This window comes from Dipodomys merriami, unplaced genomic scaffold (genome assembly GCF_024711535.1).
Source record: "Dipodomys merriami isolate MVZ:Mamm:240054 unplaced genomic scaffold, mDipMer1.0.p SCAF_42, whole genome shotgun sequence".
Lineage (NCBI taxonomy): Eukaryota > Metazoa > Chordata > Mammalia > Rodentia > Heteromyidae > Dipodomys > Dipodomys merriami.
The window spans coordinates 7,264,432-7,283,041 of record NW_027205826.1 but is presented as its reverse complement, the minus strand read 5'-3'; the positions used below and the strand labels follow the sequence as shown (position 1 = coordinate 7,283,041).

General features: G+C 37.0%; 1 long non-coding RNA gene across 1 annotated transcript; it reads right to left on the bottom strand.

The window, feature by feature from the left end:
- Positions 1–309: 309 nt before the first annotated feature.
- LOC138807497 (uncharacterized) lies at positions 310–10,513 on the bottom strand. The gene is made up of 3 exons (XR_011366172.1): positions 10,356–10,513; positions 2,108–2,217; positions 310–395 (listed from the first exon to the last, which is right to left on the bottom strand). It is a non-coding gene; the product is annotated as an uncharacterized lncRNA (long non-coding RNA).
- Between the last annotated feature and the right edge of the window lie 8,097 nt (positions 10,514–18,610).

Below are 18,610 nucleotides of genomic sequence, written 5' to 3'. Positions count from 1 at the left end.
TGGAAGGAAAGATGGACGAGTATCTTTCTCACATGTTATGCTTGAAACCAGTAATCCATAAAAACAAAACTACCTAACTCCAAGTAGATGATAATTATGCCTAAGAACAAACACTGTAAAACTTCTAGAACACTGGCTAATGCTCAGTGGCAGGTGCACAGAAATACTTAAAATAAGTCTTTGTTATAAAATTGAAGCATTTCATTGAATAATTTTACCTTGACAAATCCTGATTTTTTTCCCCTTGACTTTTGAACCAGTTTTGGATGTGCCTTGATTTCTCTCTTAATAATATATTACCTAGGACTCAGTCTCCTCCTCCTTCTCCTCATCCAGTTCCTCCTCATTCTTCTTTCCTTTCTTTTGTTTTAAGTCTTATTTTCAAAACGTTTTTTCTGGAAAAAGAAGAGGAGATTTGATGAAAACAGCCCTATAAAGTTTAGTAATATCACAACAATTTCAGTTTTTGTTAAATCCCTGCTCTGTATTACTTTGTAGTTCATTCTTCCCCATTCACCGCGGCAGGAAACCATGGATCTCTGGTGGTGTAACTTTGCCTTTCCAGACTTTTGTGTAAGTGGAAGCATACAATAAGATACACAGGCAGCCTTTGAGGTCTGGCTTCTTGCACGTAGCAAAATACATTGGGGTTTTAGCTTTCTTACTTAGTGAATAAAGTTAATTGTATGGATGTCTGATGGCTTGTTTACCCATTCAAAAATTTAAAAGCACCTCGATTATTTTCAGGTTTGAGCAAATATGAGAAAGGTGAATGTTTGCATTTTTGTTTGTTTGTTTTGGTGTCAGTCCCAGGGCCTAAACTCCCTGGGCCTGGGTGATTTTCCTGACCTTTTTTACTCAAGGCTAGCACTCTACCACTTGAGCCACAGCTCCATTTCTGGTATTTTGTGTAGTTAATTGGAGATGAGTCTCATGGTCTTTCCTACCTGGGCTGGCTTTGAACCTTGATCCTCAGATCTCAGCCTCCTGAGTAGCTAGGATTACAAATGTGAACCATTGGTGCCTGGCCTGAACAAGGTTTTCATAGCCATTCCTATATAGGTTTTCATGTGGCCTTAAGGTTTTATCGCAAAGGTATGTCTAGGTGTACTAAGAAATGGCTGATTTATTTCCAAAGTGATTTGCTTCTCATTCCCATGAATAGCACATGATATTTACTTGTTCCATATTCTTTCCATTGATTAGCATTCTTGGTGTTTGTGTGCTTCACTAAAAGAATACATGGGTAATATTGCAAGTATTTCTTGAGAACATACCAAAGAAATAGGATTTAGAGATTTCTCAAATGCCTCACACATTCACCCAGTCTTGTTTCCTAATAATGGGCCTCATTGTACCTTACTTTTCAAGATGTGGACCTTTAGAAATACTTCTTCATTTAAGTGCCAAGTTCAACTAATAACCACACCCAAGGATGTGATTCTTTAAGGATCAAGTACCATCTCTTTATTCTTTGATACATCCCTGAACTCAGCCCATTATTTGCAAATGTAGCCTTTTTGGTGTTAGGGGAAATTAACTCTTAATAGTTCATGAGAAAATCAGTCCTTTGTTTGGAAAAGTCCACTCAGATTTTCCTTTCTGTTCTCAATGGTGTGTTCTTAAGATATAAAGAAAATCAACATTGAGAAAGGTACAGACTAAGAAAGCAGAAAACATTTGAAGTGCAAACTACAATCACAAGGCATTGAAGGTAGTTAAATGAGCATCTCACACAATTCATTTAATACAAATCTCTCTGCACTCCAAAAATTGTCCCTCACTTCTTTTTCTTTCAAGGCTTATCTCATCTAAGTAATTTTTCTACTAGTTTTGAGCTTTTAAGGCAAAGGAGGAAGATAAAAATCTGTGGGTTACTTTTGTAATATGTTATGTTCTCTCTCAATGAATGATCCATGGCTTCTATTTAGGAAAATCACAGAATATACCAAAATGAGTTAATGATGGGTTTTATATTTATATCAAAGGCTGCTGTACCCCAGTGCATGGCTAAGCTAACTCCCCATTGCACAGAAGATCATGTGTCTGTCCAGAATCAGAGTCTGTGAGAAGAAATTGGTTGTCATGAAACAATTTTGATACTCACCAAAATCTAGAGCCACGTGAACTTGGTCTTCTGATGGTAGTTTTATACATTTTATTTCTTTTTACATTTTGATATCTTCTTGTTTTGCTTACTCTGTTGACAGGCTAGACCTGAAAACACATTTTAAAATGTTTTTGAAGGAAACACATTTTCAGAGGAGGATTCACATGTTTCAAAAAGATGGAAATTTGGGGCTGGGAAGGTGGCTCAGTGGTAGAGTGCTTGCCTTGCATGCATGAGGCCCTGGCTTCGATTCCTCAGCCCCACATAAGTAGAAAAGGCTGGAAGTGGTGCTATGGCTCAAGTGGTAGAGCATTAGCCTTGAGCTTAAGAGCTCAGAGACAGCGCCCAGGCCCAGTGTTCAAGCCCCATAACCGACAAAAAAAAGAAAAGAAAAGAAAATTTATTTTGAATACTTTATAGTTAGTCTCACATAGAACCTGATTCAAACAGAGGCCAGTTAAAATGTAACAGGACCTTCTTAAGTCAAAGAAGATGTGTTTGGTACATGCTGGCAGACAAATAATTTAGAACAGATTTCTGCTTTGCTCTCTAGATATTATCAAATGCTACTCCATTTATTATTCCATAGATATGTTAAGATTTATAGAACTATTATTGAAGGAATGATTATTAAGTGAAATTTTTCAGGGTCATGGTTACCATAGAAGGAAAGTAATCATTTTTAACTGTATTGCCTTTAACTGTAAGTTCTCTGAAAATGTAAGTAGTGTAAGCCACTGGTAAAAATATTTTGAAACATTTCCCTGTATACCATAGTTTCTTTCTCCCTTATGTGAAGTTTCATTTTCTGTGATACCAGTTACCCAAACTCAATCATGCTTCGAAAATATTAGATGTAAAATTCCAAAAATCTACAGCAGGCGAATTCTTAATTATGATTGTGATTGTCAGTTGCACCTGAAGGTCTAGATGTCTTGATGTTGCCACAGTGGCTTGTCAAAGTGAATTCTCCTTCACCTGCCTCACACAGTGCCTCCTGTTGACCTAAATCTCCCAATCCAGGCACTCAGATGGTCCCAGTCTTACCTGCTAGGCTCCTCTCGAAACATGTATGCTGGATGATAGCTTCATTTTGACTGCTGCTATTCTTTACTTTAATATACATGTATATATATATATATATATATATATATGTATATGTGTGTGTGTGTGTGTGTGTGTGTGTGTGTGTGTGTGTGTGTGTATTGAATTGTTATTGTAGAGGTGAAATACAGATGGGTTACAGTTACCTCAATCAGGTAATGAGTACATTTCTTTTTTGAACCATGTTACCCTTTCCTTCACTCTCTCCCAGTTTTTCCTTCCTGTCCCTACCCACAAGATGTACAGTTCATTTTCCACAGAGTGTCTAGTGAGTACCACTGCTGCATTTGTTTACTCTTTGTCCCACCATTTCTTTGCCCCCTTACCCTCCCAAAGACAAATAAACTAACAAACAAGATGGAAGGTAAAGACAACAAAACCAGCGACAAAAAAAATCTTTCGTTTCCTTTTCTTGCAGTTCATTGTGTAAAATATTATTTTATATGATCGTATGCATGTAATTAGTGAATCTTTGTGATCTGCTCCTATGAATAGCCTCCTTTGGTCTCACTTTCTGAATGTCTAGAGACCTATTTAATTTATTATGTACATTTTTTAACCACTTATAGATTTATAGGCACATGCTAGTTATCAGAAATGAGAAAGCCATGTGACTTGTGTTACTGCTGTTGCAATGTAGTTTAACTTTGATTTCCTGTATTCTAAGCCCTCAGTACCACCAAGTGACATTTCATATGTTATTTCCATCTTTTATATAAATAATTAAGTGAGCTATAATTACGCAAACCCTGCCATTCCATGCACATCCAGCTATTCTGATGGCTACCAGACTCACTTGCTTAAAATTCTACTTTAGTAGGCTCTTTGCCTATCCACAAACCTCAAATGGATCCCTGTGAATAGTCCAATAAATTCCAAAATTCAAAACTTAACAATTAATGCAGACTGACATATCCTGTTTCAGGGTTTGTAGCTTATTAGTTCCTCATCATATATCCCAAGCACCAGCTAATAATTTTCTTACAAACCCCCAGAGTGACTTGGATGTCATCACAAAACTTTGTTGATATTCCCTCCACCTACAAATGTTTCAATTTATTTACCTTTTGAAATTGAGTCTCTTCTTTCAGAATTTGCCCTACTAGTTTACTATATGTATAAACCAAAAATGACTGTTTAAAAAAATCAGATTTAAAAAGCCTTAGGAATCTGTGTTTTTAATGAGTATACTGAATTTCTACAAAGTTGGTTTTGGGACCAAAAACATTTGAAAGATACTATAAAGATAGGAAAATAGAATATATAATGTCTTCCAAGATGTCATTTATTGAAAGTTATTTCACATTCATTGGAATACATTGAATACTTGCTACCTGAAAAGGGAAGTGTTCTTTGCAGACAAGTGCTTAGATTGGCATTGTGAATCTATCACTTCCCAACTCTGTGGTCTTGGGCAAAATGTTTAACATCAGTCACACAGTTTCTTTCTTTCTTTTTGTGCCAGTAATGGGTTGAACTGAGGGCTGCCTGTCACTCTTACTTAGCTTTTTCATTCAAGGCTGGAGCTCTAACACATGAGGCACACCTACACTTCCAACATTTTGCTGGTTTAATTAGAGATAAGAGGCTCACAGACTCTCCTGCCCCAGCTGGCTTTGAACTGTGATCCTCAGATCTTAGCTCCCTGAAGAGTTAAGATTACAAGCATGAGCCATCAGAATCCAGCAGGTCTACTCTTTTCTTATATGTGGAATGGGTAAAGTAATAGCCATTGGAGTAACACTGTTTTGACTGATAATAAGTATGTGTGCTGGTATCTGGCACAAAAAGCTTCTTTCATATGAACTATGTTTGTATTTCTTACTATAACTCATGGACACAAAGTCTTTCTTGAGCTTGGGGTATTTATCCTGGCTTCTTTTTTCATTCTTTCTCAAATATCTGGTTCCTTTGTGAACACGATCTTTGTCGTCAACAGTTTTAAGCTCCATGAAGCAGTAATCATGTATACATTTAAGAAATTAACAGCTCAATAATGATATTTTTACTGTTTATATTGTTATACCTCATTATCTGAAGAGTTCAACAAATATTTAGGCTGGATTAATGTGGAAGTTGTGAAAATGTGCTGTTAGGCTCACATGTATAATGAGCAAATTTAAACCACTGCATACTTAGAGAATCTGGAATTATCACAGTGATTTGATGATGTCATGTTAACTCTTTAGAAAATGACAATGCAACTCAGAAAAATAAAACGATCAATTGTCTGTAATCCACAGGAGATAGAGCTGAGCCTGAAAAGCACGAATTTCTGGAATTGCAAACTCAACACTGCTTTGTTGCCACAGGAACTTGTAACTTCCTTCCAGGATTCAAACGTGGAAAAAGAATTAGCAGATTTCTCATGACAGTGTTCATTAAAAAGGATGCTATGCCCATCGAAGGCTCTGAGTAACTATACTCTGGGCATTCCTATAAAATGCCTTTGTGTCTGTCAGTTCTGCATTAGTATACTAAAATACCTGAGATGATTTTTTTTTTAGATAAGTTTATTTGTCTCATTGTTCAGAAGTTTCAGCCCAGTTTCTTTTCCCTGCTGCATTATAGGAACAGGTGGCAGAAGCAGAGCCTTCTGCACATTAAATGATAACAGGAAGAGAGGGAGTAAGAGGCTAGGATCCCAGTATCCCTCCAAGGGCAGGCCTGTAATGACATCACTTCCTCCCACAAGCTCCACCTCCTAAAGGGTCCACCACCTTCCAACAGCACCCCATGCTACTGACAAAGCATTCAACACATAGGCCTTTGAAGGACACTTACCCAAACATAAGCAGACTTCAAGTCTGTGAGACTCTTATCTACAATTAACCACCGAATACCGGAAGTGGTGCTGTGCCTTAAAGTGGTAGGGCACTAACTTTGAGCATAAAACCTTCAGGAACAGCTCCCAGGTTTTGAGTTCAAGCCCCAGGACTGACAAAAATAAATAAATAAAAATAAATAAATGAATAAATAAAAAGTAAAGATAACCTGAGATTAGTACCTGCCTTGCCTGTGAAGGTGTCAACTTTGAGAGTTGACATTCAGTGTCTTACTTTGACAAAAATTCAGGAAACACAAACTAAGGGAAAGGAATTCTCTCTCAGGTCCATAAGCTGCCAAACAAACAAACTAAGTGAGTCTATGTCTAGAAATGGGGTTCATATTCCAAAATCCTTGGATGTCTAGTGATTGCTGTGTCAAAAGAAGAAGAGAGAAAGGATGTAGAGAAAACCAGCAGTGTGGCAGCTGGTTATTCCCATTTGGAACTTTAATAACTCTTATGTGGTTCAAATAGAAGAAAGAAAGATCCCAGTGATATATCATTGGTTAGACACCAGTGACCAAATATTAATACCAGAACATCATGGGATAGTCCTATAAGCCAGCCATATGTAGGCTTCAAAAGTCCCTCACTTAATCCCATATAATTTCCAAATCTTCATCTACACACACTATTAAATAATCCACCCAACATCCTTTTGAGTATGTTTAAAAATCATGCCCTTTGCCTGGCACTGGTGGCTCACTACTCAAGAGGCTGAGATCTGAGGACTCCAGTTCCAAGCCAGCCCAAGTAAAACAGTCTGCAAGACTCTTAACTCCAATTAACCACCAGAAATCTGCAAGTCAGTTTGTGGCTCAAGAGGTAGAGTGCTAGACTTGAACAAATAAAGCCAAGGGACCAATCCCAGGCCCTGAATTCAAGTCCCAGTCCATGCTAATAAAAAATATGTTTTCTTGAGTGTTTTTTTTCCATAATCTCACACATATTTATTTAGATTCTCTTGACCAAAGGTCTGTTTTTAAGAATGTTTGACCTTATGCAGCCTTCAGCCTTTGTGCTTTTATTAAACAGAGGAGTTATACTCCATAGTGTTGGAATCTTTTCTCCTACATTGCCTCCATTCCCAACACAGTTGTGTATTATGACAACACTGAGATCCTCTTTCAAACAAATACACATATCTCGCTTGGTAATTTTATGTCATGCACTCAACCCCTATACTTGTCTTCTGGCTGTGAGAAAGAGAGAAAGCAGAAAATAAATGCTTTTATCCACTTTGAAGAAAGCAATATTTTAGTCTCAGGCAGCTTCCCAGAGGTCTAAGGAAACCATCCTTAGATACTTATATACTTAGCAGTTTACTCAGACACTTGGAGCTATCAGGTGGGAAAAGGACCACATTGTCTTGCAAAGAATCATTTGTTTCTCACTCATTCACTAACTTTTCTTTGTGGTGGTATTGAGGCTTGAACTCAGAGCCTTGAGCTTGCTAGGTAAGTGCCTTATCACTTGAACTACAGCTCCAGCCCTTGCTTTTAGGTTACATCTCAGGTAGGGTCTCACTTTTCCTCTGGTACGAGTCTTAGTACTGATAAAGAGTCACCCTTCTTTCCTCCCTCAAGTGTGGCAGTGTAGACGTTCAGGACACAGAATAAGGTGGAGGATGGAGAGGAGATGCAGAGAGCTTCGCGCAGAGAGCTGCAACAGTCATGTGCCCTGTCTAACGTCACTGAAATGTAAGGAAATTGTATCTTTTGTTTGTTTTTGAGAGAATAATAATAATAATAAGGTTAGATACTCAGTTTGGGCTGGTGAAAGCAAGATCTGTTTATTTTGCACATTGCAGAAATGTGGCATTTGTATTCTTTCTTATATAATTTTTGCTTATCTGTTACTAAGGAATTGAACCCAGAGCCTCATGAATGCTAGGAAAGTACTCAACTTCTAAGACACATTCCCAGCCCTAGATTTGTATTCTTGTATTCCAGCTTAGACTCAATAGTTTTTTTTTAAAGAAAGAAACTGAAAAGAAACAGGGAGTGATGATGGAAGTCTGTATGCTATGAAGTAGAAAAAAAAACAACTAAACTACATGCCAATATAAACATAAGACTTCCAGAGTCTGAAAATGTACAATGTGAAGGAGAGATTTGAAGGAAGCCTTAATAATCCCTGCTTCCAGATGTTTGCACATCTGTGGAGTCTGCTGACTGTGAGTGTGGGCTGGACCTATGACCTTCTTCTGATTGATTCAGACTGAAGAGGTGATGGGCGTCACTTCTGAAGCTATGACTTCATGATGATGACACTCCCATGAATACAGATCATTACGTAAACCCACAGGATCTTGCTAGAGATGTCCTCTCTAGCTTTTGAAGGGATGAACAACAGTAAAGTTAGATATCTGAAGAAAGAGAAAGAGAGAGAATAAGAGTGAGAACAATTTTGGCAAGGAACTGTGGGCATCCTCTGGATGATGAGACTGGTCCCAGACAATGAGTATCTAGGAGCCAAGAATTCAGTCTTGTGGCCACAAATGCAGTATATTTTGCCACCAACCTAAGTATTTTGGTAGTTTGATCCATCCCTACTAAAGCCTCTACAGAAGTACTTGGCTCTGGCCAACATCATTTTATTGTTCTCATTGCAATACATTATTATTGTTTCAATTTTATTCAAATATAATCTATAAATAAAAGGGTATAGACTTAAGTATACCATGTGATGAGTTAGCATACATATTATTGTATGATTGCCACAATCAAGGTATTTAATTAATTCATCGCCTTGTACAGTTATAACTGGTGTGTGTGTTTGTGTGCACAGGTGTGCATAGGAATATTTGAGATCTACGCTCTGAGCAAATTGCAAGTATCTGAACTAGTATTATTGATTATTACCATCACACTATACATTTTATTCACAGACATTACTCATCTTGTATCTGAGGCCTTGTACCATCTGATCAACATCTACTTTCTCCCATCCCTCACCTCCTGGAAATGAACATCCTGCTGTTTCCATGACCTTGGCCTTTTAGATTTCATATATAAGAGAGACCATATGGTGTTTGTCTTATTTTACTTAGCATAATGTCCTCAAAGCTCATCCATATTTTTCCAAGTGACAAAATATCCTTAAAAAAAATACCTTGGCTGGCATCTTGATTATTGATAGGTCCACTAAGCTACACCTGGATGTCTGACCACAGAATCTGTAGGATAATAAATGCAATGCATATGTATTGTTTTAGGCCATAAGATTTGGCATAATTTGTCAGGCAACAATTGAGAACTAATGCAAATAAGTAACTCACTTTCCTATATTGGGTTATTATTAAATCCTTACAATATTCTCTCATATTCTATACAATGAGGTCTTGTGGCTGAATTATTATTTATTGAATATCTGTGCAAAACTTTGCCACTTATATATTGTTTTCACAGGTATGATGTCAACTGTTTATTGAGATTCATTAATTTTACTGTTATCAGATAAGGGGTGAGGATACTGAAGCTTTGACGTGTATATCGACTTAACTAAGGATTAACTAGATAATACCACAAATCTGGGCTTTGTTCGTTTGACCTATGACTACAAATACAAGATCCTTACCCTGTACCACACTGCCTTGCTCAGTTATCTTAGATAATAACAACACTGTAATTGAGAATTGAGCACATTTTTCTGCCTTTAGAAAAGCTAAGTAGATTTGTTCCATTGCCAATAATGGCAAAGACCTTTCCTTTTTCCTCAAAAATAGGTATGCACATAAGAAAAATCCACAGAAAACTCAAAGACCTTCTGCTAACATGGCTTTCCAACATTTTAAAATCTGAAACTGTTTTTTGTTTGTTTGTTTGTTTTTTGCCAGTCCTGGGGCTTGAACTCAGGGCTTGGGCACTGTCCCTGAGCCTCTTTCTCTCAAGGCTAGTACTCTCCCACTAGAGCCACAGGATCACTTCTGACTTTTTCTCTTTATGTGGTACTGAGGAATCAAACTATGGCTTCATGCATGCTAGGCAAGCAGTCTACCACGGAGCCACATTCCCAGCCCCTGAAACAGTTTAAATTGAAAAAAAAAAAATGCTATTATCATCAGTAGCAAAGACACAGGGCCAACATTAAAAACAATTTTTTTACAGTGTCTACCTAGGCTTAATTTTTTTTTATTCTTAACATATCTGAAAATAAAAGGGTTTTGGCAAAACATTTCATAATTGAGGTCCAGACTCTAAACTTTATTAGTAACCAGAGCAGATGGCAATATTAACTAATAGAGTTTCTTTTTAAAAACTGCTCTCAGTTGAAAGAAGTATTTGGAAATGATGTAAAAACTTAGAATGTTACCTCTTTTAAATGACTAGTGGTGGAATTCTGTGAGGTCTGTTGCTGGCTTTTTTTAAATATAAAAGTTATTGAACAGTAAGTGAATGACAATCTCTTGAAATGGAGCAGAGCACTTTTTTTTTTTTTTTTGCTGATGGAGATCAAAAGCATTAGCACAAGCCATCAAAGTCGGCACCTGTAATAATATAAAAAGTATGATTAGCATGATCCTACTCTGTGTTCCACTTTTGTTTATTGAATACTTGCCATTAACTTTTACCCCTTGCTTTTGTCTCTTTACTTAAGCCTATTAGTAACATATAAGTCTACGAGAGCTTAAAAATAGCTTTATGACAAGTAAAGGGTTGTACGATTGCCAAATATTTAATAAGCTCCTAGAAAATATTCTGTTTTAGTTCAGCTTAAAATTTGGCCTGAGATGAAAGGAATTTCTTTGATTGTCAATTACTTGTTTTTCCTGAACCTACATTTTAAATGACAACAGGTTTAGGAAAGAGTTTGAGCCTCCGATTCAAGGTTGGAATGCTCTTACTGTGTGTCTGTGTGTCTTTTATCAAGGCCCTTGATTAGAAAGGGAATGGATTGGGTTTTGTTGTTGTTGCTCCATCTTCCCCTGTTATGAAATTCATCCCAAATGTTTTCCTGTCTTCGCACAAATTATGGCAGAACCTGGAAAAAACAAGTTCTATTACTACTGTGCGTCACCTGTGTGCTTCCTTCCAAAAAGCTCGTGGCTTGAAATTGAATCCTTTTTTAGAAAGAAAGAAAGCCCTGCTGAGTTTCAAAGCATTAATGCTTAAACTGTGAACAACTTAAGGATATTTTGATTTTTTGTTATTTCTTAATCCTGAGCACACAAGAATGGTTCTATTTTTACCCTTACCGAAACAAATAGACTCATTAGGTTCCAAAATACTTCATCCTTGTTCAGTATCTCTACCCAGGAGGTTACAGGAGAATAAAACAGATGTTTTGTGCACAGACATAGATTCTAAATGTCCTAGCTCTACAAATTTCAATCTAGTGTGTCATCTCCTTTCATACGCCTGCTAATTCATACAATCTTAGGAAAAGTCATAAGGTCTTATAGCTGTAATAAATGTTGAACAAATAGCATGTACGGCCTTTGCATCACATCTGAGTCATGGAAGTCATTTAAAACTGTTATTTAATGACTAGAAACAGCAGAATTTCCTTTAGTCACATCTATCTATCTATCTATCTATCTATCTATCTATCTATCTATCTATCTATCTATCTATCTATCTATCTATCTATATTTATTCATGCCAATACTAAGGCTTGAAATCAGGGACCTCACACTTCTTGGGTAGTTTTTTTTGTTTGTTTGTTTGTTTCTCAAGGCTGGAACTTGATCACTTTAACCACATATCCATATCCAGCTTTTTTATGTTTAATTGTAGAAAAGCATCTCACAGATTTGTCTACCTCGGTTGGTTCTGAACCATTATTGTCTAAGCCTCCTGAGTAGTTAGGATTATAGTCAGCACCTACCTTCTTATTGCAAAAAAATAAAAAAAAAAAAGTAAAACAACAACAACAACTAAAACAAAACAAAACACCGAAGCATTACTGAGCTACAATTCATAATTCCTTCAGTTCTGATTTGGTTAGTCTCAACCATGTGACCATGTTAGTAACCATGTGACCACATCATTTATACAGTCCCAACAGGAGTGTGAGGAGCTAAAATTAGGTCATCTTCCTTGAACAATGGTGTGGTTCAGGACATGCCATAACCAACAATACGGCACCTTCCCTTGAGTAAACTACAGAAACATATTGATCTCTCTAGCTTTCCCTAACAATTTCCTCTAAAGCAGGTCACAAGATTTTCGGAAGGGTTTTTTGTCCTTGCTTGGAAGCAGGTCATATAAGCTTTGTCCAATTCTTTCTAGCCGCATCACACCTTTTTGGTCTAGTTATACGTCTCTATCCACTTCTTTCTCAAACCTGTCATTGAAAATAATCCGTTATCCATTTCTTAGAGATTTAATTTCTTTTTGAAGGCTTCTGTGTTATTTATATTAAGTATATTCCTATGTGTTTCTCTTTTGTCATGGCATCCTATTATAGTATGGATTTTAAAATGTATAACCAATATCTAGGTGTAAAACTCAGGTTGGCCCTAATAGAAGTTGTAATGGAAGTTGGTAGAACCTTTAAGAAATGGGGGCCTCATGGAATATTTTGAGGTTACTAGAGGTATGGTCACTTGAAGGATATTGTAGGATCCAGGCCCAGCTTTGCTTTCTTGGCTTGTTTAGTCATGAGTAGTACTTTTGCTCTGTCACAGGCTCTCGCCATGTGTGGCCATACCAAAAGCCCCAAAGGAATGGGACTAATAGGTCATTGATTATTCTCTAAAACTAAGAGCCAAACAATGTTTTTTCTTTTGATAAGTTGATCGTTGGTTAATAAAAGATCAGAAAGCTGACACAAAAACTCTTCACTATGAATCCAAAATGCATAACTTGCCATTTTAACATTAGAATCATACTGGAAGCCTTTATAAGGGTGGAGGAAACACTTGCCAAATAGAACAACAAAATAAACTTTGTTCTTGTCCTTGAAGAATGCTTCTAGAAAGCCTGTGGTACATAGGTCATCCATTGCAGGAAGTACACAATTTTCATGTTGTGCGTGACATTACTTATAACAATGATGATCAATGTACACATTAATCCTTTCATTAAGTCTTTCAGGACTCATCATTCACGTTTCCATTCCCCAGATTTTTTAAAAGAATATTGTTCAAACTCAATTAATTGTCAGTATAAAGACATTTTTATTGAAACTTGAAATTTAAAAAGAACTGACCTCGCTGCAGCATTATTCCTTTGAATGAATAAATGTCTTACATTTTTCCATTAATTTGTGTCTTTGTTTTCTTTCACTAAAGTTATAGTTTTTTCTCCTGTACTTTTTCTAATACTTACTCTTGGGAATTATTTATGTATTGCCTACATCTTAAAATTGGTCATTGTGGAGAAGACATTAGGAACTTAGTATTATATAGAAGACATTAGTAACTATAATCCAACTTATGTAACTATCACCCCTCTGTCCATCAGCTTTATAAAAACAATACATTTTTAAAACCCACCTAAAAGCAAAGACAGTTTTTAAATCTAAGGCTGAGAGTTCAGAGCAAAAATGATAACATTACTCTCCTATAGCTTCCTAGATCAAAAAGGACAGCTTGGGCAAATTCATCTTTAGCCTCATCCTTTCTAAGTTATTATGCAAGAAGTGTAAGAGCAGGTGGAAATTCCTCTCAAAGTATACAACTTAAACTGTAGCTGTGAATAGAAGAAACTGCATCTGCACAATCTTATACTTGAAGAGGAGTTATGTTTCTTACCCTCCCCCCCCCATGCTACTTTCTATTGTGAGATGTATGGTTAATACTCCAAGCACCAGAATATAATTAACTTTGTTAATTCTCTTCTTGTTTGTGGCTTCTCTTCATAGCCAAGAGTGTAATTAACGTGTGGAATTAGTTCCAAGTTCAGTGATGGGGCTTCAGTATTGCACAAAGTAAAAATTCATAGGGAAATTGCATTAGCACATTTCAGTCATCGACTGCTATGTGTTAACACACTATTTAGGCTGAAATCTAGGAATTGCTTATTTGTCTTACTATCCATAATAAATCAAAACTTATAAGAAGTCACCTACATATGAACTTTTGGTAAAAATGCAAATACTTGCTTGAATATGGGTAAGTATAAACTGAAGAAAACCACAGTGGCCTTATCAAGGTGGTTATTTTCAACGTATCAAGCTTTTGGATCATACAATTTAATATAAGTCTCAAGTTGTAGAAATCTGCAAAGAAATAGAATTCAGAAACATCTGCTTCTCCAAGTAAATTCTCCCAAATTTAGAGAAATGAAACAGTTAATCCATAAGCCAAATTCTATGCTTTCTCTATTTGAAATATAAACTCAACAGAACAGTTGGATGATTAACAAGGAATAGAATTTGGGTCAGAGAAAGCTTCTACATAAAGTCAGCTATTTTCCTTCAACTGATTCTTGGTCTATATCCATGAGGAGGAAATATACAGCACAACAACATAGTTCACTGACATTTCGTGAAATCAAAGAAATCTAAAAAAAAGTGTTGGGTCTCTACAGCCAGATGTGTTGGGGGTGAATTTTCTTAACATTTCATCAAACCTATGTTCTTATTACTTTAAGTGCCTTTCTCATCAGATTCCCTAGCTTTTTTGTTGTTGTTGTTTTTGTTTGTTTTTGTGGGGTTTTTTTATTTTGTTTTGTCTGTTATGGGGCTTGAACTCTAGGCCTGGGCACTGTCCCTGAGCTCTTCAACTCAAGGCTATCACTCTACCACTTGAGCCACAGCACCACTTCTGGTTTTCTGATGGTTGATTAGAGATAAGAGTCTCATGGACTTTCCTGCCCAGGCTGGCTTTGAACTGCGATCCTCAGATCTCAGCCTCCTGAGTAGCTAGGATTTCAAGGGTGAGCCACAGTGCCCACCCCTAGCTTTTTTTCAACAGACTGCTTTATACTGCTCTGAGGACTCGACTCATCCAGGTTGATATAACTATAGCAAGAGAAAGACAGAAAATCTGACCCGATGGGAGACTTGTTGGCAAAGTCTCAGAGACAGCGTCATATGGGATTGCACTACCAGCACATACATCTGAAAATAGATACATAATCACACAGGGGATCTGACCCTACACCGCACTCCATAAAAGATCTGAGGTCCCTGGAGTCAAGTCGACAAAACAAAAAAATGCCAATAGTGGACAAGCAGCTGACACATTCAGTGAAGTTTTCAGTGTACATACACAGGACATGTCGCAAGAGTTGCAAGAAAAACAGAGAAGATAACTAGCATCTTCAAGCATGGAAGTATTATTATAATTATGCAAGATTTATGGCAATGGTTCTCAACTAAGGGTAATCTTCCTCCCAAGGGTCATTTGGCAATGTCTAGAGACATTCTTGGTTGTCTTAATTGAAGTGGAGTTTGTCAGAGGGGGGATTGACTTTCATCTGGGGGACAGAGGATGAAGATGACACTAAACATCTCAGTGTGGAAGACACCCCTTCCCCACCAAGAATTCTCTCACTCAATATCAGTAAAATAAAGGTTGAGAAAATCCGATTGAAAATTGTATGTTGGGAAAACATACAAAGAGCATTTTTTTAAAAAGCCTTAAGTAGGGTCTGGGAAGGTGGCTCAGTGGTTGAGCACTTGCCTGGCATGCACGAGACCCTGGGTTCGATTCCTCGGCACCACATAAGCAGAAAAAGCTGGAAGTGGTACTTTGGCTCAAGTGGTAGAGCGCTAGCCTTGAGCTGAAGAGCTAAGGGACAGTGCCCAGGCCTAGAGTTCAGGTCCCACGACAGACAAAAATATCCTTAAGTAGTTGTGTGTAGGGGTTTTAGTTCCATATGTCAGTTTGCAAATGCAATGTACCATAAGCAGTCCCCCCCACAGCTTCATCTTTCTCCACTGTCTTTCCCAATCCCACCCATCCCTTCAATTTCCATTTTTGCATATGTATATTTTGGATTATGGATGCAATCGCCTATTCTTCCTATCTCTATTCGTTTACACCCCTCCTCCATGACATCCTCCCTGCCCAACCCCCAACACATACTCCAGCTTCCGGTTATTTGTTTTTGGTAAATGGTTAAGTTTGATGTTCAAAGAACTTACACCATGGACATATATACATATGCATATACCATACTTTACTTAACATGTCTGTGTATATATGCATATGATCCTGTATATCCTTTCTGAGTTCTTTCAGAGGGAAATACCAGATTTTTGCACCTGAGGAAAGGATATTCTTACCACTTCACTTCTTCAACAGATCAGAAAATAGATTCCAATGGATCCAAAAATTGTGGTATCTATACACAATGGAATATTATGCAGCCATTAGAAATGACAAAATAATGGCATTTGCAGGGAAATGGATGGAGCTAGAAAGAATCGTGTTGAGCGAGGTAAGCCAAGAACGAAGAGACAAACAGTACATGGTCTCCCTGATAAGTGGATGATGAATCCAAAATGTTAGGTGATATGACAAAACTAACAGGACTTAAGAAACAAAGAACTCCCACTCATCTGGTTGAACCACTACCAAATATCCCCATGCTGCTGATCACATATATGGTATATAACATGTGAGCACCGTTATATATTACAGACTGTGATAGACAATTTGCTCCAAGAAAGTTAGAATGAACTTGTGACTTTAAACAAGCATCATTATTCCACAATACTGTGAATTACTGGAAATTAAGTAATCACTTAATCACAATCAAAAAAAAAAAAAAAAAGAACCTTGGGGAAGGGAGGGAGGGAGGGGATGGTAGGGGGAAAACAATGGAGGGGGTAACAATGCTCAAGAGGAAGTGTACTCATTACCTCACTCATGTAACTGTAACCCTCTGTATAGTATCTTTACAATAAAAAAAATTTTAAAAAAATAAAGAAAAAAAGAAAATAGATTCCAACATTTCCATTACCCCATGGTGAAAGACACACTCTTTATTATTTCATTTCCTAGATGGGCAACATTACAAAGTTGCAACCTGGCTCAATCATTTCCATAGGACATCCAAATACAAAACATTATGCTCTTAGTCTGAGAAAAATTAAACAACAACAACAATTTTCAGAAATTCTTTTCCTTTGTTGGTCAAACTGGAAGTCCTCAAGTGAATTTGATTTCAAACTGATATTTTAAAGGTATTTTATGAGTCTTTGCAATGTCTCTCCAAGTCTTGAAAGAGTGACTGTGGTGAAAAGCTATAATCTTAGTTTCAATAAAATAGACTTTATTTTAAATTACTTCCTCAGCCTTAACACAGATATGTAGAGGAAAAGAAAAGTTTGGAAAAGATACTTCATATTTAATGTTTCCAAACAGCTTTGCATATGGTCATCAGTGTATATTCTAGGTGTTTTTACATTTCAAAAAAAGAAACGGAGGGGGAAATATGTAGGAAGAACAGCTGAAATCAAGCAGATGTCCTTGAAACCTCTAAACAAATCATTCGTATCCACTATGATAATTCCTTTCCCCTCATGGTCTATATGGAAGTGGACAACCAAAGATCTAGACTGTAGCCTTGAAGGTCCATGTTACTGATGTTTTCCATAACCAGGACATCTGCACAATAAGGATATCTGAACAATAGTAAGCTCTAGGAGCCCATTAGATTTGATTTACATTTCCAACATTAAAATTTCCATTTAAAAAAAAATCAGCACTGAACATGCCAATCCTTATAAATTAGCATAAGAAAGTAAAAAAAAACAAGGCTTCTGGAAACCAAATAACCAGTAATGATGTTAAACATGTCTGTTCATTAGTTGGGTTAAATATTCCTGCAGATGAAGACATATATAGATAGATAGTGTTTTCACATTTTCTTATAAGGAATATGCATCTGTTAAGGGCAACAGAATATGACAAAATGTCATCTATCAAAACACTCTAAGCAGTTCAAGGACGTCCAGGCCAAAAGTGAGCTTGACCTCATCTCCACGTTAATCAACTGGGCATGGTGACACATGTCTGTGACTGCAGCCACACGGGAGGCTTGTAAGTAGGAGAATATTGTCTGAAGAATGTTACGAGCCAAAACAACAACAACAACAACAAAATCAACCAACGAACCAAGCAACCAAACAACAAAAGAAAAAAACCCTTTGAGACTATCCCAAAAAGGAAAAAAAAAAGATTCTACAGAAAAGATGGCAATCCCAATGCTTCTTCACGCTCATAATTTTACAATGACTTGAGACAAAATTGTAATAAAAGGTTTTCATTCTGATGTCTTCTTTTCTATTACTATTTTTGAAAATGATCTTTAACTCGTTGTACAAGAGAGGTGCCACATAACAAAGCAGGTTATGGATAGAATACATCTTGACCAGTCTCACCCCTTTTCATATTCTCACCCCCACACACTTCAACCAACACCTACCTTTACTTTTCTTGGTTTTCTGATATATGCAATGAATTTCTGACTGCACCGTCTCCCCCTTCCCTGTTTTATTTGTCTTCTTCTCTCCCCTTGGCCCCATCCCCCTCTTGGACTGTACCCATTTGGTGGTGTTGATTTTGTTGAGCCGTGACCTAGTCTTTCTAAAAGATAATACTATTTGAGCTCTCCACAGACTTTCCATAGAATATTTATGATGCCTTCTTAAAGTGTAAATGAAGTGTA